Source organism: Gorilla gorilla, chromosome 10 (assembly GCF_029281585.2).
Source record: "Gorilla gorilla gorilla isolate KB3781 chromosome 10, NHGRI_mGorGor1-v2.1_pri, whole genome shotgun sequence".
NCBI lineage: Eukaryota > Metazoa > Chordata > Mammalia > Primates > Hominidae > Gorilla > Gorilla gorilla.
In genome coordinates, this window is record NC_073234.2 from 118496857 (window position 1) to 118521441 (window position 24585).

The 24585-nt window shown below is 37.3% G+C and overlaps 1 protein-coding gene across 1 annotated transcript in view; it reads right to left on the reverse strand.

The window, feature by feature from the left end:
- Positions 1-8457: 8457 nt before the first annotated feature.
- The window catches only part of C10H12orf42 (chromosome 10 C12orf42 homolog), a 416673-nt gene continuing 400545 nt past the window's right edge, over positions 8458-24585 (reverse strand). The window contains exon 7 of the mRNA XM_055357852.1: positions 8458-10353. The gene's annotated coding sequence lies outside the window, so the exon portion shown is untranslated. The remainder of the gene's footprint in view (positions 10354-24585) is intronic.

Sequence of the window (24585 nt, forward strand, 5' to 3'; positions counted from 1 at the left end):
AGGCTTTGAACATTTGCTTCTTAATGCACACATGGTAAGAGTTCATCATTCATTCTTAACTATTTTTTAAAAAATAGTAACAGAGTCAGATGCTTCTCTTCTCTTTTGTGAGAATTAAATAATAATAATGTTCAAAATGTCTATATTGGTTTATTTAAAACAAGTCCCTTTAAACAGACAGAAGAACAGATCCTATCCCATCTATTCTCATTAACCTCTATCTTGGAAACTTCTTTAACAAATAAAAACTCTCTTGTATTTTTTGTTCTCAGCTAAAAAAAAAAGAAAAAACATGGCCACAAATATAAGAATTCCCATGTGTATCATCTCCTGAAATAGGCAATTTTAGTCACCAACCCATCAATTCTACAATAGCAGTACACTTGGAGCAGATGAGAGTCCCTCCCATATCTAAGCTATTAGAAAGTGCCCCCACCCCGGGTACATAACCAGTAATGGTATTGCTGGGTTGAATGGTATTTCTGTCTTTAGATCTTTGAGGAATCACCATGCTGTTTTCCACAACGGTTGAACAAAGTTACACTTCCACCAACAGTGTATAAGCGTATCTTTTTCTCCACAACCTCACCAGCATCTGTTGTTTTTTGACTTTTTAATAATAGTCATTCTGACTGGTGTGAGATAGTATCTCATTATGATTTTTAAAGGAATATAAATTGTTCTGTTATAAAAACACATGCACACTTATGTTCATTGCAGCAGTATTCACAATAGCAAAGACATGGAATCAGCTTAAATACCCATCAATGATAGACTGGATAATAAACACGTGGTACATATACACCATGAAATACTATCTAGCCACAAAAACAGAATGAGATTATGTCCTTTGCCAGGACATGGATGGAGCTGGAGGCCATTATCCTTAGCAAGCTAATACAGGAACAGAAAACCGAACACTGTATGTTCTCACATAACAGGGACCTAAATGATGACAACACATGGACATATAGAGGGGAACAACACACAGTGGGACCTATTGGAGGATGGAGGGTGGGAGGAGGGAGAGGATCACGAAAAATAATTAATGGGTACTGGACTTAATGCCTGGGTGATGAAATAATCTGTACAACAAACCCCCATGACACAAGTTTACCTTTGTAACAAACCTGCATGTGTACCCCCAAATTTAAAATAGAAGTTTAATGATGCGTTTTACTTGGGGTAAAGCACAAACCCCATAAACAACTATGTTTCCTACTCTGTTCATTTAACTTTGTAAAATGTAGTTTTGACACATTATACTTGGTGTATGTGGAGTTTTGTTGGATGCGTAGAATGTGTAATGATCAAGTCAGGGTATTGATGATAAAAATGTATTGATAAAAAAATAAAAATAAAATAAAATAAAATAGAAGTTTAAAAATAATAGAAGAAAAGAAAAAGAAAATGCTCCCTCAATGGCCAGCAGTCAACAAATGGCAGCTATTTTTCTTCTTTCTGTCTCCACTCCTAGACCATACATTCTGTGAAATAATTTGGTTGATTTGCTTAAAATTAAGTGTGAGAGCTTAGCTATTATCATTTTGTTTCTAAGAATATGAAAGAGAAATATAAAAATTCAAAAGGCAAATGTGTTTTTTCAAAAGAGAGGGAGAGCTGAGAGAATTTGCAGAGATATTATTCTTGGTCACGGCATATGACCCCTTCAAATTTGCAGAGGGCTGCTAGGGGTGATAGGAGGGGTTTTGCTTGCATGAGCTTCCAAATGCCTGCAAAAAGAAAACACAGGTTGCTCCATAAAAAAATAAGCAAGAAAACACATATTCATGGAAAATAAGTACTGACCAACCTGACTAAATGGAAAGGAATTTATGTTAATTGAGTCTCAAATGTGGGATAAGGACATCAGAGTGTATCACTAGCTTCTTAATGCAGGTTTTTTTGGAAGGTCCTTACTCATGCCTATTTTAAGAGACGACATACGTGGGGATTGCAGAGGTTAACATATTTGCCTGAGGTTACACAGCTAATTCTGCTCATGGCCGAATTTGAACCCAATGAGAGCCAATACCATAGTTTATAACCTCTCCCTACAGCACACAACCTTCCAATCAGAAGCTTCCCAAAGCCTCATAAGCAAGTAGAATGGAGATAAATGGGCTTCTCTACAGACAAATAAAAGGTAAGAAACATGTTTACGGGGAGTTAACCTAAGTAAAACTGAATAATGAGGAGTTGTGAACTAAAAGTTATAGTCCCAAAGAAATGATCCAGAGGGCTGAAGATGAAAAATCTTATGTCAGGAAGAAACTTTATTCTTGAAGACAGCGGTTTCAAGTGTCACAACATTGATTTAATTTACAAACGATTATTTTTCGGGCACCATAAAAAATACTTAGGTTAATAGAGAGCTTAATTGAACATAGGTCTTTCTCTGGAAAAGCTTACCATGCAGTAGAGTAGATAGCTCCTGTCTGCCAATAGCTTGGCAAATGAAGTGGAGCCTGGGGAATACCACATCAAGGAAGCAGGTAAGCCTCCAAATATTATCAAACAGAAAGAGTACTGAATGCAAGATGGAAAACCTTACCCCTGTCATTGTGCAAAGATAGGGCACCCCTCCTGATTATATGCTAGATAAAAAATGGACAAAAAGGCTCCTATTAAGGGAAACCAAAATGCCTAAGCGTGAAATAGTTTCTGAATTGTCTATAAATAATATGATTAGGATTCTGCCCTGGAATGAGAGTAGATAATATATAGTGATACCTATAAAGTTAGAATGCATATGACTTCTCAAAAATCTAAAACTAAAGTAAGGGGCTGGTTGCTTTATGGCAAGTAGTACTTTCTACAACAATTAGTTGAGATAGATTGAACATTCAGTCCGGACATAATGGCTCACGCCTGTAATCTCAGCACTTTGGGAGGCTGAGGTGGGTGGATTGCTTGAGCCCAGGAGTTTGAGACCAGCCTGGGCAACATAGGGAGACTTTGTCTCTACAAAAATAATAAAAAAAAATTATCTGGACTTGATAGTGCATGCCTGTGGTCCCAGCTACTTGGGAGGCTGATGTGGGAGGTCACTTGAGCCTGGGAGGTTAAGGCTGCAGTGAGCTGTGATCATGCCATTGCACTCCAGCCTGGATGATAGAGTAAGACTGTCTCAAAACTGAAAAAAACATAAACAAACACACACAGAAAAGAAAAGGATCTGAAGCATTATTTTTTCAATAGCAAAAGTTCTTTTTTACTTTTCCCCAGGTTTAATGCTCCAGAAATGTACTGTTTTTACTTTTCATATCTACTTTTTGTGACAGTTCTCTCTTCCTTGCTGTTAGATGTCACTTTTGGCCTCCATCAATATTTATTCCCTTTTTTTTCCTCTTTTAATGAAATCATCTTAATTTGTTGTAAGCTTGGAAACCAGATAATTAAGTTTGTTAGAATTCGATGTAGATCAAGAGTTGGTTCCAAAAGCATTGTAAGTACTTACAAATAGCAGACACTTGCCAACATTGCCTGAGTGATTACATTTTCCAAGAGTATTTTTACTGTCAGGATCATAGCAGTGATGCCACTGATCCAATAATCACTAAGAGCCTAAGCACAATATAACCATAGATCATATTTCAATTTAATCAAAATCTGTCTTATTTCATGGCCTGTGCTAATTTATACCTCTTAATTCATTTCGTGGGTCCCCTACTATTCCATTGGAATTGTATTTCTAAGTCTTTAAACCAGCTATTTCTATTATGTTCCTTTAGCCTCAGCCAATATTTTTGACCACCCAACCAGTCCAGTAAGAATGAAGTCTGTATAGCACCTTCTCATTTATGAACAATGGAAGGTCTGACCAGGGTAGTGTTTATGGGAGAGGAATAAAATGAAAGGACACTTCAGAACCATAATTATTAAGACTGTATACATGACCATGGGTGATGGGGTAATAAGAAAGAGTAAGATGTTGACTGGGACACTTTTTTTAGGTTGGGCGAGGGAGCTTAGAAAACTCAGGAGGAGCTAGTTTAGTGAACAGAAGGAAAGTAATTGAGTTTGGTTTTGGATATGTGGAGTTTGAAATGCTTTGAGACATCTATGTGATTTCCGAAGGTCAATTTGTCTTTAAGAAATCAATATCACACACCGGGTCCTGTCGGGGGATGGGGGGCTAGGGCGAGGGATAGTATTAGAAGAAATACCTAATGCTATATAGATGATGGGTTGATGGGTGCAGCAAACCACCATGGCATGTGTATACCTATGTAACAAACCTGTATGTTCTGCACATGTATCCCATAACTTAAAGTATAATGATAATAATAATAATAAAGAAATCAACATGCTTAAAATATGCATGATTACCCAAGCCTTTTTTTTTTTAAATAAGTAAGGCCTTGTGTCAGAACGTTCTAGGACATTTGTTGGGTATTATAGGGGGTTAATGCTCTGTATGATGAGGGCAAGAGGCAGAGAAATATGGCCTACCACCGTCATGTTGACCAGTCAAACCCATTGTGCACCTATAGGTTTACTCATGAGGCCTGTTAATGTCATTCTAGGACCAGAGAAGCCTTCCTCAGATTCATACTAGAACTGGTTCCAGGGCCAATTTTACAAAGTCGCAAGGGGGACTTTTTCAGTGACTCCAGTGAATAAGTGGAATCTCTTCTGATCTTGAAGGACGATGTTGATGAAAGCCCAGTGAAAATCATATTGTAAAATATCTAACTGAAACTATTCTTTTCTAGTCACTGTCAGTGCCATTATAGTGATACCTAACACTTATTTATATAATTAAAGAAATGTATATATAGCATTCACCAAGTACTACATTGTTTGCTAAGTGCTTTATAAATACTTACTCATTTAATTCTTATACCAACCCTATAATTAGGTATAATTATTATTTATCTCTTCTAGATAAGGAAACTGAGATACAAAAAGGTTAATTAAATTTTCCGAAGTCACACAGGTAGTAAGTTGTGAAATTGGGATTCAAAACCATGCAGTTTGAAACAATGAACTCTGAGGAAGCCTATGCTATATTGATGTTCATATCAGCCAGTCAATTAATTAAAATTGAGTTTCTAGATTGAAAAAATAAAATTGTACCTGTATATAAACTGTGTGCAATAAAATCTTGAGACTTTGTTCTAGACCCATTTTCTCTATGTTCAATTTAATACCAAATTATTAAGGTTAATATGAAGAAATGGATTTGTCTGTTTGCCCATGTCCTCTTTCCTTCTAAAGATAATTGAAGATATAATTAACATGTTTTACAAATCTGGAAGCATTGAATTTAAATTGCTAGTTGGATTACCTCATGTAGAAAACATCCATTAAGCAATATAAAATGCCAGCCAACAGAAGAGAAAAGTGCAAATATTTAAAAATTGGAGATTATAAAGTCAGGATAGACCTACGCTTTGGAGGGAACCTAATAATAGTAGTAAGCAAAAACACATTGAACTTAATGTATGCCAGGCATTCTTCTAAAGACTTTATGCATAGAGACTAAGCTTATAGTTGGGGAAACCAAAGCACAGAGAAGTTAAATAACTTGCCCAAAATCACCTAACAAGTAAATAGTGAAACTGAGCTTGAACCAGGCAGCTGACCCCCCAGACCCTGTGCTGGAGCGATCCAAGCTGGACACAGAGCAGGCAGTGATAAAGGTGAAGAGAATTTGGCATTCTCAGCTTGAGCCTCTTGGAGGCAAGGCCTACAGGAAGCTAATAGAATTCCTGGAGAGATCTGGTGCCAGGTAGTCACTTTAAGATATGAAAGAAAAACTGTTCACACTCAGGACCCAATAAAATTTGATGAAGGTGAGGACGTTGCTCTGTGATGTGTCACTGGCATTATGGAAGGGATCCATCTGGGTCATTAGCACCATAATCCCCAAAGTCAGTGTTAGGAATTTAGTTGCCCTCATTGGTGACATTCATTCTTCAGCAGTCACAACTTAAATCAGTCTCATGTTCATCTTGTAGGGCAGCAAATTAAAATGTAATTGGACAAAACTAAAAGGACAAGAAAGAGTTTAGGACAATCATTTGCTCAGTATTAAAGCAGCACTGGATTAAGGCCAAAAAAAAATCTGCTTTAGCTCTGTCACTCCCTAGATGATTGACTTTACCCAATTATCTGACATTATATGGATCTTCATTTAATCATTTGTAAAATAAAGGGAGAAGAAACTAACAGGTATTAATTGCCTTTTATGTACAAGGTTTTGTTTTAGGAACTTTGCATATGTTGACTAACTTAATCCTCACCATCTTAATAATTGATAGGTTACTGCCCATTTTCAAGATTGAGAAAATAGAGGCTTAAATAATTTAAGAATTTACCTAAAGTCACCCAGCAAGTGGGATTCAAAGCATCAAAGTTTATGGTTTTTTTGTTTGCTGTTGTTTGTCTATGTTTTGCATTTTATCTTCCTTTTATCATTGCAAACATATAATTCCAGAATTTTAGAAGTACACAAGGGAGATATGATGTCATTGCTACTATATTCTATAAACCCTAGAGCTACCACCTAAAGGACCACCACATCAACTTATCTTTACCTCTTGAGAGTTCTCCTTGGATTCTGATTTAATTGTCAAACACAATAGTCAACTGTATGATGGCTGAATGGACTATGCTTCGTATAGTGCATCTATGGTAATCCATTAAGGTGAAACCTTGAATGAATTCCCTTAGGAGGTTAACTTATATCTAGAGAGTGACATGTATTACAGAAGAAAATTTGATTATTGGTATTGTTTGCACGGTCTATTTTAATCTTGAAATATTTGAAAAGACTTGGTCAAAAGACAAGAAAGGACTAGTTTTTGGCAGTGGGTGTTTTCCATTCTTATGAATGTAATTTTGTCTCTGCAGAAAATTCAGACATTGCTTTGTCCAAAGGGACACCGACATCCTATACTATGCTTTATTTGACATCTTATACTGCACACTAAACCACACCGGTGAACTTCAAATGATTCAGCTATAGGAATGTATATCTGGTTTGAAAACTGAGGCCAGCTCCAGTGTGCTTTCTCATGTTGCTCCCAGATGGGTTGAAGATATCTGTGAAGACACCACATTGCTATGTCTTATTTACTCTTTATAAAATGTCCAACAGATACCCAAGCTCTCAAACATCTTCCATGACAGCCAGAGATGACTGTCTCAGTGGTGATTATTTAGGATATTAGTAACAAAGCCAAATGTGGACACTTGACGACTCCCAAGGAATGTGAGTGAGATTGATTATTAGAATGATTTGTAATCTGCTGAAGAAAGTTGCCCTAATCAATGTTTGGGATAATTATGATCAAATAATTTACCAATCTAAGAGTAAGATAAAGAGAACTAAGATTTTTCTGTTTTACAAGGATACAAACAACCTATGAACAATATTACCAAATGCTGAAACAAAAGCCCAAATTGTATAATCACACATGAGAAATAAGCGATTAATATCAAAGAAAGTGGATAATTGTGTGTGTTAGGTAATAGGAATTCTCATAAAAACTCCATTGGTGTTTCTCAAAAACTCTAGGTATACATTTATTTCAGAAAGCTTGCATTGCTTCTTTCTTTTGCTTGGAATACTTTGCTTTCAGACATTCACATGGCTCACTTATTTAACTCTTTCAAGTCTGTGCTAAAATGTTACCTTCTCAATGACGCCTATCCTAACCAAACATACTTATAATTGAAACAACCTTTTCCATCTACCCACAGTACTCTCTATTTTCCTAAACTTGGTTAATTTATTTCTAGTACTTACCACCTACTCCCATACCATTTTCCCTCCACCAGGATGTCAGCTCCTAAGGACTAGAATCTTGGTCTGTTACTAATCATTGGTCGAGTACATGGTAGACTAATGCATAACAATGCACGTGTAGACTTACAGTAGAACAATGCCTGGCACATGGTAGACTCCCAATTAATAGTCATTGAGTAAATGAATAAAAAGATACCAAAAAGTTTTAAAATTACGTCATGTAATTTTATAGATTAAGGAGCCAACGGGGTTTGAGTATTCCAATCCAGGTAATACCAAATGGACAAAACAGTATGGTAAAATCCCAAGGCACTCAAACTTGGTCTTGACTCTGAACAGAGTCAAGCTTTGGTGAAATAAGCTATCAGGGCTGAGTTCAACAGTATAGGAGTGGGAAACAGAGATAAGGTATAGTAACTAGATAGAAATAGGCTCTGAAAATGTATGGGTCAAAAGCAAACAAGGAACAACTGATGATAGTTTTCTAGAATAACGTAAGAGAAGCTAAACCTACAGTTAATAGATGATAATTAGAAGGTTTGTGTATGGCTGGACAAGTTTCAAGACATGTGATACACAGACAAAATGTGCTGTGGTATGCATTTGTCATGTTTTTCACTGTCCAGTGGCTGAGTCATCTTTGTCAGTTAGGATAGGTATGTTAAACTGCAGTAACAAACAACATGCACATTTCTGTAGCTTTAAACAATCACATTTATTTCTTGCTCATAATACATGTCCATCACAAGTTGGCAGGGAGCCTTTGCTTATCATAGTCATTTAGGGACTCAGGCTGACAGAAGCATCCTTTCAACATGCCTTCAGATTTGCCTGGCAGGGAATAGTAGATTGGGAGAACCATATCCTGGTTCTTAGTATTTCTGTCCTGAAGTGAAGAATGACTGTTACTTATATTTAATTGGCCAAAGTTAGTCATATTGCTAACTTGAATCAATGATGGTAAATAAATGTACTTCTATGAAGAAGCAATGAATATAAGAATATAGTCTATTCCATCTAGTCTGTAATTGGAAAATTACCTATCTTATGGCTCTGGGACGGCGGTAGAGTTGGCCTCCTACCACAGACATTATATATACACCAAGTAGTTTGTCTTCCCAGCCTCCCTGACCAATTTATGCACTTGGCTATGACTTGAAGTGGGACTGGTGACATAAAACAACACGAGAGGAGGCTTCTTTCTGATAAGGCTGTGGTGGCAGCAGCATCTGATTTCCAGGAAGAGTTGTGGCAGCCAGGTCAGTAAATGTATAAATTACGGTATGGCGAGTCCAATGGTGATAGATGTGAAATCCTCACCTGATGGTATTTGGTGTGATTCAGGACATAGTTATGGCTATGCAGCCTCCCTTCATGCCTGTATGTTTTCATACCTGGTTCTCCAACACTGCAATTCATTCTGTGATCTCCCCAACATCTTTTCAACTAAACCGTTGTATTTAAATCAGCTTCATCAACTTCTGTTGCTTACATCTAAGGATCATCATTAATACAAACTGGTTGAAAATAGCATGCACTCTTCTTGTCCTAATTGTCATAATATTTGCAGACACCTAAACAAAAGCTACTTTATCCAGCACCTGACTAAATGGAAGAATATAATTCTTGTCACTTAAAATTTAGTTTTCTATTTTTTTAATTATATGTGAACACAAACTTTAAAAAATCAAATTTCTCCAAGTTATGAAAAGCAATAATATTCCCAGTGCATCATTCTCCTCCTGTCACAACCAATTTCTGTTTTAGCTTATTCTTTTAATATTTATCTCCATGTCTCTAATGACATTATTTTAATGGTCAACACTTTTATACTGCTGGCTTTGTGCCAAGTACTATTCTAAGTATTTTAGAAAGTTAGTTCATATAAAAATCTTATGAGATGAGTAATTATAATCACAGTTTTCATATGAGAAAACTGAGTTTCAAATAGGTCAACAATTTGCCCAAAGTCACATGACTAGTAATTAGTGGGGCTGGGATTTGAACCCAGAGAGTCTCACTCCAGCATCTGCACACATAACTACAATGCTATGTTCTGCCTCTACATGTACTTATGTATTTGCATTCTGATTACTAGGTCTTAAGCATTTGCCCATTGACTTCCCACTTGGTAAATGCCTTACTAAGTCTTAAGCATTTGACCATGGACTTCCCACTTGGTAAATCCCCTTCTTCCTTGCCACACACAAGCACACTTCTCATTCACCATCTTCCTTAGGCTATAGAAATATTTAGCAAACATTATATCTATGCAAATGATATTCATAGATGAACTGCTAAATTCTCTCCAAGTAGTATAAATCTCTTCTATACACGTGCAAACATATTAGGTATTCTATAGATTTAATCTTCTTGAAAATCGCTCTTGGAGTCTCCTGAGTTACTCTTATCTGAACAAATTATTCCCTAGAGCTGTTGCAAAGTTATCATTTTGGGTCTTTCTTCATAGAGAGGTTGTCAATGTTTTTCTTTATCTCTCTCTTGTGTTGCACCTTTTATTTCTAGGATCCCATATCTTTTATTTTCTTGGTTTATTATTTTTTGTTAAGATAGATGCATCTTCTTGTAGTTTCCTGAAAAAGAATGCTTGAAAGGTAATTTATTAAAATGTTTCATTTCTGAAAGTGTTTTATTCTACACAAATACTTAGAAGATAGTTTGTCTGGGTATAGAATTTTAGATTGGAAATAATTTTTTCTCTCTATTCCAAAGGCATTATTTCATCCTCTTAGCTTTCAATGTTGCTTTTGAGTGGTTTAGTTCCATTCTATTTCTTGATCCGGTGTAGTAAGTGAATCAGACATTTGTAAAATTATTAAATAATTTTCTTTATTACTAAATTAATTTGATAAAGATTATTTTGTTTACAGTGAATATTGCTGCATAGTTATAACATTTTTATCTTTGGCTTATAATTTTATAACCTGGATATGTTTTGCATTATGGTTCAAATATGAATCTTCCTCACTCTTATTACTAAACACAAATGTATTGTCTCTCCTCTCTCCCAAAATTCAGTTTGTTTCTACAAAAAGCTCTTATAATGTTGTCACTAATTTTCTTCTTCCAGTGGAAAGTGAGAACAGGTTGCCAGGAAGATGGGGAATTAGTGTGTAAAGACACTTAAAACAGGGAACAGTTCATAACAAAGCTTAAGGAGAGATAGAGTCCATTTGGGTTAATCATTTTATTTTATGGTGAGAAAAACCAACTGGAAGTGTTTAAAGGATTTGTTCAATGGCACATGCTAATGTGTCAAGTGACCATATAATTTATCATCTCAATCCAGGCAATTCTGAGAGTAAAAGAGGATGAAATTGTTAATTATACCAGAGTAGCAAGTATAAACCAGACAAACCAGGACAGTTCTGGGAAAACTGGAATGTATGATTACGCTACAATAATTATGGCCTAACCAAGTCCTAAAAGTCTTGTCTCCAGTGTTTTTCCCCCATTTCCTTACTTTGTGCTAACTTCATTGACAACCAATCTCTGTTTAGTAGTTTCTTCTATCATTTTAGTTGATTCATATACTCCTTGATTTATTCAGTAAATATCTGTTGAACATCTACTTTGACCTCTGATTCTTAAAGTCATACCTGTCATTTAAAAAAGACTAGTTCTAATATAAATGACAAGTTAATGGGTGCAGCACACCAACATGGCACATGTATACATACGTAACAAACCTGCACGTTGTGCCCATGTACCCTAGAACTTAAAGTATAATAATAAAAAAAGACTAGTTATTACCTTCCATTTAAAATACCTTATATGTACAAAGCCAGCAACAATGTTAGAAAATGATCAAAGAAGCTGATACTGCGCTATTTTATTCAAGAAGTAAATAGGTAGGTGAATTTTGGCAGTATTTGGTAACATAGTACAAACAAGCTAGTTTATCAGCACTTACTCTGAATTAGACACACAGCTAGCTAGCATAGCATACATAGGTGGCTAAGCAGGTTTCTGTGAAGGCAGTGGCCTACTTCTTTAGTGGGAGTTTCAGGAAGAGCTTTATAGCAAGTTTCAGGAGGCATGCCAACCAAGAAAGGAGATGTGAAGTGAAGCCTCGGGTAGACTATAGGCAAGTGCAGACCTTAAAGTAAAAAATATATGACTGGGCACGGTGGCTGACGCCTGTAATTCCAACAGTTTGGGAGGCCGAGGCGGGTGGATCATCTGTGGTCAGGAGTTCGAGGCCAACCTGACCAACATGGCGAAATCCCGTCTCTACCAAAAATACAAAAATTAGCCAGACATGATGGTGGGTGCCTGTAATCCCAGCTACTTGGGAAGCTGAGACATGAGAATAGCTTGAACCCGGGAGGCAGAGGTTGCAGTGAGCTGAGATCGCGCCATTGCACTCCAGCCTGGGCGACAGAGTAAGACTCTGTCTCAGAACAAAAACAAAAAATACAAAGTCTAACCACGCAGTTTGATGCCCAGGATTATTTTTCAAGGTAGTTTCTGTTTTGATCATTAACCATACAAACTAGAAATTCATTCCCAAAAAAATGTGTGAGGCAAGGCCAAACTAGTTCATCTCTGTACTAGAAGTATAGTGAAAACACTACCTAAATTCTCAAGCTATTGCTATCAGTTTTTTTAAATAGCTTTTGCTTTTCATCTCAATGATGGACTTTAAAGCATATCGCTCTTTAGATGGACAAAATTGTAGTTGGTAGTTTCATATAAAAAACTGAGTTGAAACTTCTACCTACCAAAATCAGGCCTTCTGTGGCTTTCAGCAAACATGTGAACAGAGTCTTTTGATTTTGATCAGTAAATATACTGTACTGAAATAGAATATAAACAATGAAGTATGAAAAATTTTTATTTGCCTGACAATTCTTAATGAGTCTTGTGATTTTGCCACTTGGTGTGTCTTCTGGGAAAGTTCTTAACCTCTCTAACCTCCAGACTCCTCAACTACAGAAAATGAAAAAACAGTATCTCCATCAACAGCTTGTTGGAAAATTCATATAGTGTTGTACATAATGTGATTAGCAGACTGCTTGATATAGTAAGTATTTAGTAAATGATAACTGCAGTTTTCAATTCTTTTTTTGTCTTTAAAACATACATTTTTAAGACGCACTTCCTTAACATAATTAAAATTTTATGAGAATTGGCACCTAAATATTTATGTAGTATTTCTGTGATGTAAAAGGGACATGGCCTTGTTGACTATTTCTTGTGCATTTTTCATTTTGCTAATTGCTCCTATCTGTTCAATTGCCTCTGCAACAGACTTGCTCTTTCTTGTCAAGATTTAAGTCACATGCCAATATTCTAGCAGAAAACAATTTTTATGACAAAATGGTTTTCCCTCCTTTAGAACAAGAATTGCTGCTTTAAAACAATGTCCCCACTGCATGTTTTCAGCTGGGGACTGCTGGCAAAATTTATTAGATATTCTACAATACTTTTTTTTTAATTATACTTTAAGTTCTGGGGTACATGTACAGAATGTGCAGGTTTGTTACATAGGTATACACATGCCATGGTGGTTTGCTGCACCCAAATCTCTGTGCAAATAAACTTTTAAGATTCAGTTGTAGATATATATAAATGTTTTGAGATATTTCTCAAATAGCTATATAAATAATAATCTCCACATGGCAGGCAAGATCATTTGATTAGTGCATGATGAAATTCAGAATGTATACCTAGTTTTTAAAAGGAGGTGTCAATGACTTGGTTATTAACCTATACACTGCATTCTGTGGTTAAAGCACTAGCTTGTTTCTTTTGGAAGCCAATTGGTATATGTTTGAAGATGTTTTGGTATAATGACAATAACAACAACAACAAGCAAGTATGCATTGAGATGCTGTCATTTACTAGGGGATAAGTTTTATATTTTATATATATATTCTATTGGCTAAAATAAAGACATACATGTGGTGCCCTGGGAAGGCCTGGAAACTTAGTAGTACTTACAAGTTTTTGGAATCTAAAACTATTCAAACAAAGTCAAGCCTACAGGTTTACCAAGAGGGCCAAATAATAAACAAATGCTACTCATCTCCAGGAGAACTGGGTAAGAGAATGTTGAAGAGTTGGTGGAAAGGGAAATGAATGATCTCTGTAGAGCAGCCTCGGAACATTTAAATTTCCAAAGATAAATAATCTAGTGCTTAATTTTACAAGGAAATTATAATGAAAAAGCAACTGTTTTAAATGACTAGAAGTACCATTACATTGGAAAATAGATACATTTTTGGCAAATTAATTGAGTCCAACTGAGAATGTTTAGAACCCACAAGTTCCTACACATTTGCTTCTAATTCTAAGAGAGGCTCTTAGGTTTACTTTTAATATTAATCCTTAATTTGCCTACATGAAGCCTATCTGCCTTTCATTTTTCACTGTTGCTTTTAAGGGTAGTAGCTGTCCTCTCCCACTTCTTTTTAAATTCACCAATTTCCCAAATATGAGCTCATTCAAATCTAACTCACTTTTCTCTCCAGCACGCGGGTCACATGAGTAGACTAGGAGAAAAGAAAGATTTCAGAATGCACAATTCTTTTGAGGAGTCACTGTGCCTGCTGCAAAATTATTCGAATGAAAAGATTTTTTTTTTTTTTTTTTTTTAGGTAAAACGACAATTAAGGTCGACCTCCTCCGCTCAAATTAAAAAAGAGAAAAAGGAGTGTAATGAAGAATCTGACTCCTTCCTCTAATTTTACAAGTTCAATGGTAATCTAACCGTGCCATTCATTTACAGAAACCATTAATTTTACTATGTGGCTGAAAGTAGTAGGCCTCAGCTTTCATTCTCTTACTTTCCCCCTCCCTTGGTCTTTGTGTGTGCACCTGTTCAGGCCACTTTAGCATCCCATTTGTAAAACTTTGGGTAATCCTCTGGCACTAACCCTGGTGTGATAATACTTCTGTTATTCAGCAGCCTAATTACAAAGGACAACACAGATAAAACACTTCAGTCCTATTTTTAATAGCTGACTTGCCAATTTCACCAAGCTCCATACAGAATGGTCTCCAAACCTTGCTGGATTTCAATTTAATCTGAATTTGTTCAGCACACGGAGCTCCAATACCTCAGAGCAGAACTTTTTTTGTTAGATTTTTGGACACCTCACTCCTTCTCCCACCTTCACTCCTTTTTAATGGTAATATAAACAATCTATTTGCTTTTTAGAATGTAGTTTCATAATATAATTGGAGTGTTTTTAAGCATTCCCCAACATCCATTTGAGACAACTGTTGATACCTTCAATAACAAAACAATCAGAGAATTAAGGTGTTAGGCACCAAAGAGTTACTTTACTTAATTAATCTGGATGAAAGATGAGCTGCTAACACTTCCTAACTTAACACATTTTTTTGAGAGCAATATTTTCAGAAGTAGAGGTCATTAAAATGTATTTAATATTTTGTTCTGGTTTAAGATGAAAAAAAAGAGAGAACTATTTCTAATTCATAGCAAACCAAAGGAAAGAATCATTCCTTTAGTACAGATAAGCTTCCCAGAATCTGAGTACTTAACTCTACTTCTTTGATCTAGAAAGGAGCTGGAGATCAGGCAATATGAGATAATCTTATAAGTTCTGGATATGTCCTGGTTGGGTAGAAAATATCTTGAAGTTTTGAGGGATTGACTAAATCTCTCCCTGAAAACATGTTTTGGAGGTTTCAGAGGGTGCTGTGCAACTAAAGGGCAGCTCCTGCTGCTTTCTTAATCCCTTCATTTTGAAACCCCAATAACTCAAGGGAAATTTAATACATATGTTTCTGATTCGCTTACACTGCTTCATCAAAATGGTGTTTTGTAAGAGCTATTTGATATCTAGGAAGCCTTCCCAGTCTTCTTTCTAAGCCTTTTATTTTGCTCCAAGAAATCACGTTTTCTTCATGTTCAGCAGAATTGGAAGCAGGGAAGGCTTAAGTTAGGTTCAAGGTCATACAAAATCAGTACAAGTTTGGAAGTTGGCAAACTATGTTGCTTTCCTCTGTTACAGCACAAAGCAAGCAGAAACTCAACAAGTGAAAAACCCAAGGGTATTATCAAAAGGAAATGCCATAAGTTAATTTCACTTAGTATTCCATTTAGTAATTAATCAAAACCTATATTTCTGCTTTCTTTTTTTCTCTAGTTTTTTTTGTTTGTTTGTTTGTTTGTTTTTTAGATTCAGTAGGTACATGTGCAGGTTTATCACATGGATATGATATGTAATGTTGGAGTTTGGGTTTCTATTGAACTGATCATCCATTTCTGTTTCCTAAGATCCTGACTGTCACATATTAAATGACTGTAAAATTTAAGCATGTTCATTCCATTTTACAGATGGAAAAATCTGTCGCAGTCTAAAGTGGTTCATGGTTTGCTTTGGTGCAGAGATGCTATAATTTGCTAAAAACACCAGCTACTCTGAGTCATATAACCATCCTGACTCGTAGAACACTAGTGAGAAACATGGAGCAGAAGAGACATCCACTTTGGATCCTAGCAGAGCCCGTTAAACCTGGGGGATGTCACTGTTTTGAGGGGCAACTTCAAGGTTTGAAATTTGAATACTTAATCATTGCAGTTCTCTAAAACAGTGATAATAACTGAGAAATATCAAAGTAAGGCCAGTTATCTGAGTGGTTTACAATAATATACTGATTTATAATAACACTTACTGAGCACTTATATGGGCCAGGTGGCATTGTGCTAAGTGTATACGAAATTAATATCTTTCAATTCTCATATAATTCTATGAAGTAAAGACTTATTTTTATGACCATTTTTTTAAATGAGTAACATGAGGTTCAACAGTTTAGAGGGAAAGTTTATTAAGCTAGGTGTGACTGTTTCAGTTGTCTCTAATATTAGTGTACCATTTTATTCAACAGGACATGATTAAAATGTTTAATGGATAGTCTCAAATTTACATGTAAACACTGTAGGTAATGTTATGAGTTTGATATTATAAACTAAAACCCATTATTATCTCTGTTGTGACAGTAGTAAATACTGCAGTACTAAATATACGTTTTGCAGTTATATCCTTGACCAGTTGGCCTTTGCCAGAGCATTCTGGCCTGCACTGATTAGGTGATATATCTTATTTGTTTAACATTTTTCTAGGGCTATTAGATTTTGATTCCTAGGGAGCATAGCAACTGGGATAGAACTTACAAACAGATCAAATTTTTCCTAAAGATAAAAATAAGAAGCCACAATCCTAGAATGTTAGGAGAATTTTCCATGAGGAAACACTGCTTCAGATGTACACTTCTGTGAAGATGGCTGAATTCTAGAAGGTTCATTCTAGATATTTTGTTATTGTTGTTTCCCAGCATCTACCACAGTGCCTGGCAGGTAGCGGCCCTCAGTGAATTTTTGTTGAAAGGAGGAATAGATGACTAAATAAGAAATAGAGGACTTCTATATTCCCCAGCCTGGAGTTAGACATTTATTGGAAGACACTTATGAGACAGTTGGCAATTTTTGTCTCTGAGATCTTTGCTTTTGCATAGATATGTGGAGAATTAACCAGTTGGTTTTACTATGTTAATTGAGCTGAAGTCACCTCTTTCCTCTTCCCACCAAAATCAGTGGTAGAGAAAAGTGCTCTGCCATGGGATTTGGGGTAGCCAGCTTCCAGTGGGTTTTCTGCTCCTGGGATTCATGTCCCTGCGGAGTCTCCTCCTATATGGAATGGGGCTGACCTATGCATTTAGTAAGATATTAAAGCAATGATAAAGTGTGACCTCTAAGGCTAGGTCATAAAATGTAGCTTCCATTACTTAAGTCACTTGCTCTGGGGGAAGCAGTCACCATGCTGTGAGGACATGTAAACAGCTTTCTGGAGAGACCCATGCAGTGAGAGTCTCAAGAATCAACTCAGCCGGGCGCGGTGGCTCATGCCAGTAATCCCAGCACTTTGGGAGGCCGAGGAGGCCGGATCACGAGGTCAGGAGATCGAGACCATCCTGGCTAACACAGTGAAACCCCGTCTCTACTAAAAATACAAAAAATCAGCTGGGCGTGGTCGTGGGCGCCTGTAGTCCCAGCTACTCGGGAGGCTGAGGCAGGAGAAAGGCGTGAACCCGGGAAGCGGAGCTTGCAGTGAGCTGAGATCACGCCACTGCACTCCAGCCTGGACGACAGAGTGAGACTCCATCTCAAAAAAAAAAAGAAAGAATCAACTCGACAACCCCTTGAGTGTGCAATCTTCAAGACAGATCTTTTGGCCCTAAACAAACCTCAGATGACTGCAGCCATGGTTATCATCTTGACAACAACCTCATGAGAGACCCTGAGTCAGAACCACTCACCTTAGCAGCTCCTGAGCTTCTGGCCTAAACAAATGGTGAGATTTTTTAAAAGAAAGTGTATTGTTGCATTCAGCTGCTAAATTTTGAGGCAATTCATTTGCAGCAACAGCTAACTAATACAGAATTGCACTGAGTGACACAGAGTCAGCCTAGAACACTTAGGAAAATAAATATGTACTGTCAATGGACATCTCTTTACAGGGCGTATCTTCTTCTGATTCATACTGGCCCATAAGAAATCGGTAATGAGACTCCAATATTTCATATGAGAATTAGACCTAACAATATATTTTCTTAGTGATGATTCACATGAGGTGGGTGTAATTTGTAGAGATTTTATTAAGAGGGTGTGTGTGTGTGTGTGTGTGTGTGTGTGTGTTAAAGATTCCCAGTCATCTTGATTCATAGTGAAATTAATTCTGAAACATCATGAAAATTGGATTCTGGCATCTTGTCTACTGTGTGACATTGGTCAGGAAACTTCAACTCTCTGAATCTCAGTTTGCTTATTGAAAAGTGAAAAACTTAAAGTGTCTCTTAGTTAAAAGTTTTATGAATAAAATATATTAAAAAACAAAACAGGGCCTGAAGATGAGGGTCAGTATTTTTGGAATTGAAAGACAGTTACCTGGAAAACCTCCATTTGTCTGCAATGGACACCGAAGAGATTTTAAAGTGAGCATGTGTGTGATATTATCTACCTGCTACCCACACACACTGTATTAGAACCCAGAGCCAGCAGGGCAGCTCCTGCACAGATCTCAAAGGATAGCAATGGAGCAAGTCATCAGTGTAGATGAACTATTCTGAAGATTAGCTATCAACAATTGAATTTTTCTTGCTAAGATTTCATTCTCCATGACTTGTTTAGCATGGTCTGATGCCTGAAGGAAGAAAATTCAAATGCACTTGTTTGTTCCTAGTATCAGCCACAGCATGATCTCAACCAGGTTTTTTTGGCTTTACGGAGGAAACGTTTCTGGCGACACAGGGGAAGTGAATGGCTATGGCACCTTGTGACATTGGATGGGATTCGGGACGAGGCACAGTCACCACCGAATTAAATGCTGAAGCCTTGAGGAGCTTCAGAAAAATGGCCCTTAAAAGAAACACAAATTGAAATGGGAAGTTTGAGTCCTTGCTCCAGCACTTACTAGATGTGTAACTTTGGGTAAAATGTTTAATCACTCAGAGTGTCACCCTCTGCAAATGGGCCTAAAAAAAATCCACCTCATAGAGGTGTTGAGAGATCAGATGAAAAATCCCATAGAAGACATTAAGCATGGGGTTCTGCCCATTGAGCTATGTAAATAATGATCTCCAATATCATAATAGTTATAATTACAATTCCACCTATGATCCAAGTGGTTTGATTATGAATATTCTCTTTGGAGATAGGCTTTAGGGAGGTTAAGGCATTTTTTTTTTCCCCAGAAAGATACCTACATTTCAACCGGGAGTTGTAGAATATTTACAAATTCTGCCTTTAAACCAGAACAGAGAGAGGACGTGGATTCTTTCACATTAAGAAAAGCAGAAACTTAAAAATCAATGTATGATTTTAGAAGACTTATTTTATTAGAACCAATGGATAACTTTTTGTTCCTGAGAGAGGGAGGGCTCTTCATGAGAGAGACAGTAATGTCATTATTCATGCTGTAAGCCAGCCCACTTCAACTGCTGGTCTTCACAATGCCTACAAGTGTAAAAAAAAAAAAAAGAATACAAAAAAACCACTTGCTTCCTTTTTTATGAGTATTGACATTCTTGTGCAGTATTAGGAGAGCTAATTTAGCTTCCAGTTCTAAGAATTTTTGAATCTATAGCCAGTAATTATTGGCATTCAGGGGTACAAAAGAGGAAAACAAAGCCTGCAAATTCTAGCACATTCATGTGGGATTGGGAGCTGAATTAGGATCCTCACACCCCATTGAATGATCAGCCCCCTATTAGAGCTTTATTAAAATGGTAATGATTATATGCCAGCTATAGGCAGGCAGCCGCACCTGTCAAAAACTACCCCGATTATCCTGTTCATTGAACTGTCTGGCTCTTGAATCAGTGTCTCAGGTTTACTCCTCTGTGAAGTTTTTCCCCCCCTTGCCTCAAATAAAAAAAAAAGATACAAGAACAAACATTTTCTTGGAGTCACAGAGCACTCTTGTCGTTCTCCTCATTTTGTTTTTGTATCTGGTATGGAAAAATGATAGAGAAGCTATTCTCTCTTTGGTTTGGGATAGAAACAGGAGAAAGAAACAGAAAACATGTAAAGTTCCATCTAAAAAAATTCATGTTAGTAGAAGAAAATGCACGTCTGTAATTAATCTGGAAACTGGGATCATTCGATTGTCAGCCACATGTACTATGATGAAGGGGTAGATTCTTGTTATTTATGCATCAGTTACCTAGTTTAGAGATCTGTTGTCCTTCATTTAAAAGACATTTGGGGTTTTCATCCATCTTTTGCTTTTAGAAATGCATTAAACAATAATGGATTTCATTTGAAATCACCTTTTTTTCCAAGATTGAAACAACATTGAATGCACAATGTTGTTTTCTTACAAGACCAAATCTTGTCCTCACCAGGAGGAAAAGTCTCTTTTAAACTATTTAATTTATTGGTTTGTCATATCTATTAGAGAAGAGCCTATCAGTAGGAAAGGTCTCTGGCAGGTTGACTGTCACCACAAGTACTTGTAACAGATGCTGTGGTGGTAACTGATCACAGCACTTGCAGAGAAGGATCAATATATGGGGAAAAGCAGATTTTTGTTTGTTTGGTTGGTTTGCTATGTTCTTGTTTGTTAGAAAATAGCTTTCTCTGACTAGTAAAATTTCTTGGGGATACCACAAAGGATGTTAGTTTCCTCCAATATCTACAGGGCTCAAGAGATTTCTATTACCTCTCAGCCATAAGTCTTAGTCACTGGAGAACAGAGCAGGAAGTAAATGAGTTGTTTGTTTATCATTCGCTTTCTGGTAGGATGTTCCCGGGGATATGCTTTGGAGATGCAGGGAGCTAACAATAGACAGAACTAATCTCAAATTCCTTACACACACTCTTTTGTTAGTTTGCACGGGGGGAAGAAACAGCATATGAATTTGGGATTTTGTGACACTTACCTACCAGAGAGTAACCTTGGAGTTCCAGTCCTTTTGATATTACAGCATGAAAATATTCACCACTAGGTCTAAGTTAACAGACCTTTTAATTACATGGAGCTGCTGCTTGCATTACTATAACAACAGAATAACACCTTTTACAGTAATTCACAATTCATCTGAGACATTCTAAGAATGCTATTTATTTATTGAATGACTTCAGTGCAACGTATTCTCCTGCCTCCCCCACACTCATCACCCAATCTCTACCCTCCCCTATCCAGCCAGTATTAATAGAATATCATGAAGTACCAACTGCAGAATTTTCAAGCCATGGCTGCAGCATTTGTTAAGGACTGTATCATGAGATAATCACATATAGAAATAAGTGATTACTTCACAGTCAAGGCTATTGCCAGGGCATCTAAGTGGCCAAACCCTTTTCACAGTCCTCGACCTTGCTATAGCAAGAACGATTCTTTGCCGCTCTGTCCAGAAACACTTAGCCTGACACCTGTGTGATGCGCCACCATCCTGGGTCTCCCTCTTCCCTGTTTCACTTCTGACTCCTCTCACCACTTCCTGTCCACATCTCTGGACCTTTCTTAGGGCTATAACTTTGGCATCTTTTCTCTTTTCTGGCCTTGCATAGGGCTCTGTTTCCTGCATCCCTTCTCTTTTCTTTCAACATTTCTTCTTAGCATTTCTATCCTATCCCATGATTCCTACTATTTCCTCTATAAAGAACATTTTGAATCAACCTCAAGCCAAGGCTGCTGCAGTCATTCATTTCTCACACCTGGTTTCTTATTTTTCAAGATTGTCCTATGAGTCTCCAATTCAGCTTGACCATGTCTGAGTTGGTTGTTGTTAAACCTGCTTTAAGGTCTATAGATTCAATCTCTGCAGCATTTTGCAGCAGGATATTTTTGTGATGAACTGGAGAGTACATTCCATTGTCCCTTCCCCGCCATGCCCATTTACACATTCTAGCCTACAATGACTGCCATCCAGATGGCAGTAAAGAAATTCCACAGAACAAAACAATCCTTGGTCTTTGAGTTCGAAAGCCAAGACTCCAAGAGAACTCAGTGTAAACATTATATTTGGAGAAATTTGTAGTCAATTTCAGCTCTCTTATGCATATACGCTAGATAAGGATGTCTTGGGTTGGAGGGAAAGGTGAGAGGAACAAAGGGGATGTGAATAAAGAGGGAATTACGTGGGCTCCAGGACAAGGATACCAGGACTGACCACATTCAGGACTTGCACAGCCTGCATTCCTGGGGACAGACATCATCCTTAACCAAGCCCATGAACCGCAGCTATCTATGCCAGTGTTCACTGCTCACAGAAGCTTCATCTCAGCAAGCAATATACATGACCATGCTGGGCAGCTCTATTAATGGTTCTTCATGATAGCATCTGGTGCTAATCTGTGGATAGTAGCCGGCGGAAGTGACTCAAGACTTAGATGTCCTAAGTCCTAAGACTTTGCTCAGTCCTCTGTGTAGGCAGCCTCCATTCACTGACTTTGCTAACTTCTCCTCTCCCGCTCACCTCTTGAGTTGGAGAATGGACTCTGGTCTGTATACTTAAGGGAGGGCGTGGTGCTGTGGGAGGAAAAGTCCAAAGTGTATTTGGCTAGATATGAGAGGGATCTGCTCAAGATTTTCCTCCTGGTCAAGACAGTGGTGGGAGAAACAACTTGCCCTAAAATCTCTTTAATTAATGACTTTGTTTCTACTTTCCCTGCCACTAGCCTATATCAGGTTTTTATGACCATCTTACTTATGCCATTACATCCTTGATTTCTCATTCCTCCCACCTATTTTGCCCTTTGCTGTCAGGCTAACCTTCTTCAAGTCTGGATTCTTTCAAGTTAGTTCCCTATTAAAACACTTTGAGTGGTTTTCCCTTTCATATTGAGTGAAGTTCAAACCCCATTCATGGCTTTACTATATAGGTATAAAAACCAATCTTACCTCCTACAAGCCTTAAAGGGAACAACCCATTCCTGAATTGTCTTAATCCATAGACCACAGAGGCTATTCTTCCCTATTATCTCAACAGGATTCAGTTCTAGGTATTTCTAGGTATTCATTCCTAGAGGTTCATTTAATTCATGAGTTCTTTCCTCTGGTACCTTCTTTTCACATAAAAAGCTGGGAGTCATCTCTTCCTCCTCTGACTTTCCACAGCTCTTCATCAGCACCTCATTTATGACCCTTTTATCTTTAAATACGTTATATGTACATGTTTTATTTACCCTCATAAATGGTGTGACCCTTGAAAGTAGGAATAGAATAGATTCCTCTTTAAATCATCTAGAAAGCCTAGATGTTGCCTGCCACATAAATTCAAGATACACGTTTGTTGGAAAAAAGATTATTTCCTTCATTAAATATCTGTGGTTTGTGTCATGTGTCTGGTTGGATTGAACTGTTGTTAATGTGTTCTGAAGTAATCATCTAGTAAAGCTGTTTAATTCCTGAGCTAAGTAGTGTTGAGTATAAAAGGTTAGAAGCAATTAAAAATGTAACATCAAAGTTAATTTTATTATTCTATGGACTGCATAAAATCAATTAAAACAATTTAAAGTTGTAGTATTTAATTTCACCACAGGTCCAAAATCTTGGAATGATTTCAACTTCACTTTTTATATCTGAGAATCAATTGGAAAATCCCGCCAGCATTTCTTACCACCTCTGCTGCTACTCTGTTTTAAGCTGCCACCAACTATCACCTGGATTATGGTAATAGCCCCCTGATTGGTCCCTTCCGTCATAGTCTATTTCAACACAGCAGCTGAAGTGATCCCATTAAATCGTAAGTCAGATCACGTCATACCCTCACTGGAAACCTCTAGTAGCCCCATCAGGTTCAGAATAAAGTCTAGTGCTCTTATACTGCTCTACCAGGCCTTGCCTGTTCTGCCTCCAGCCCCACTTTATCTGCGACCTCTTTTCCTACCTTGCCACTCCTTGGTAGCTCTGATCCCTTCACACTGGTCTCCTTGCTGCCCTTGAACACACCAGGTACTCTTCTGCCTTAGCTCCTGTGCCCCATTGTTCCTTGCCTGAAACACTCCTCTTGTAGATTTGGGTAGGACTGAGTCACCTGCTTCAAGTCTGCCTACATGTTACCTTTTCAATAAGATCTACTCCCAATGGACCTGTTTAAAATTGCATTGACCTTACCCTTCATTCCCTACAATGCATTGCCTTCCAATATACCATACACCTCACTTATTTATTATGAGAATTTTATTTTTGTCTTTCCCTGCTAGAACAAAATTTCCATGGAGGCAGAGGGTTTTTATGTGTTTTGTTCAATTGTTGTGTCCTAAGAGCTTAGATCAATTCCTGACACATAGTAGGTGTTCAGTAAGTATTGAGTGAATAAATGCCACA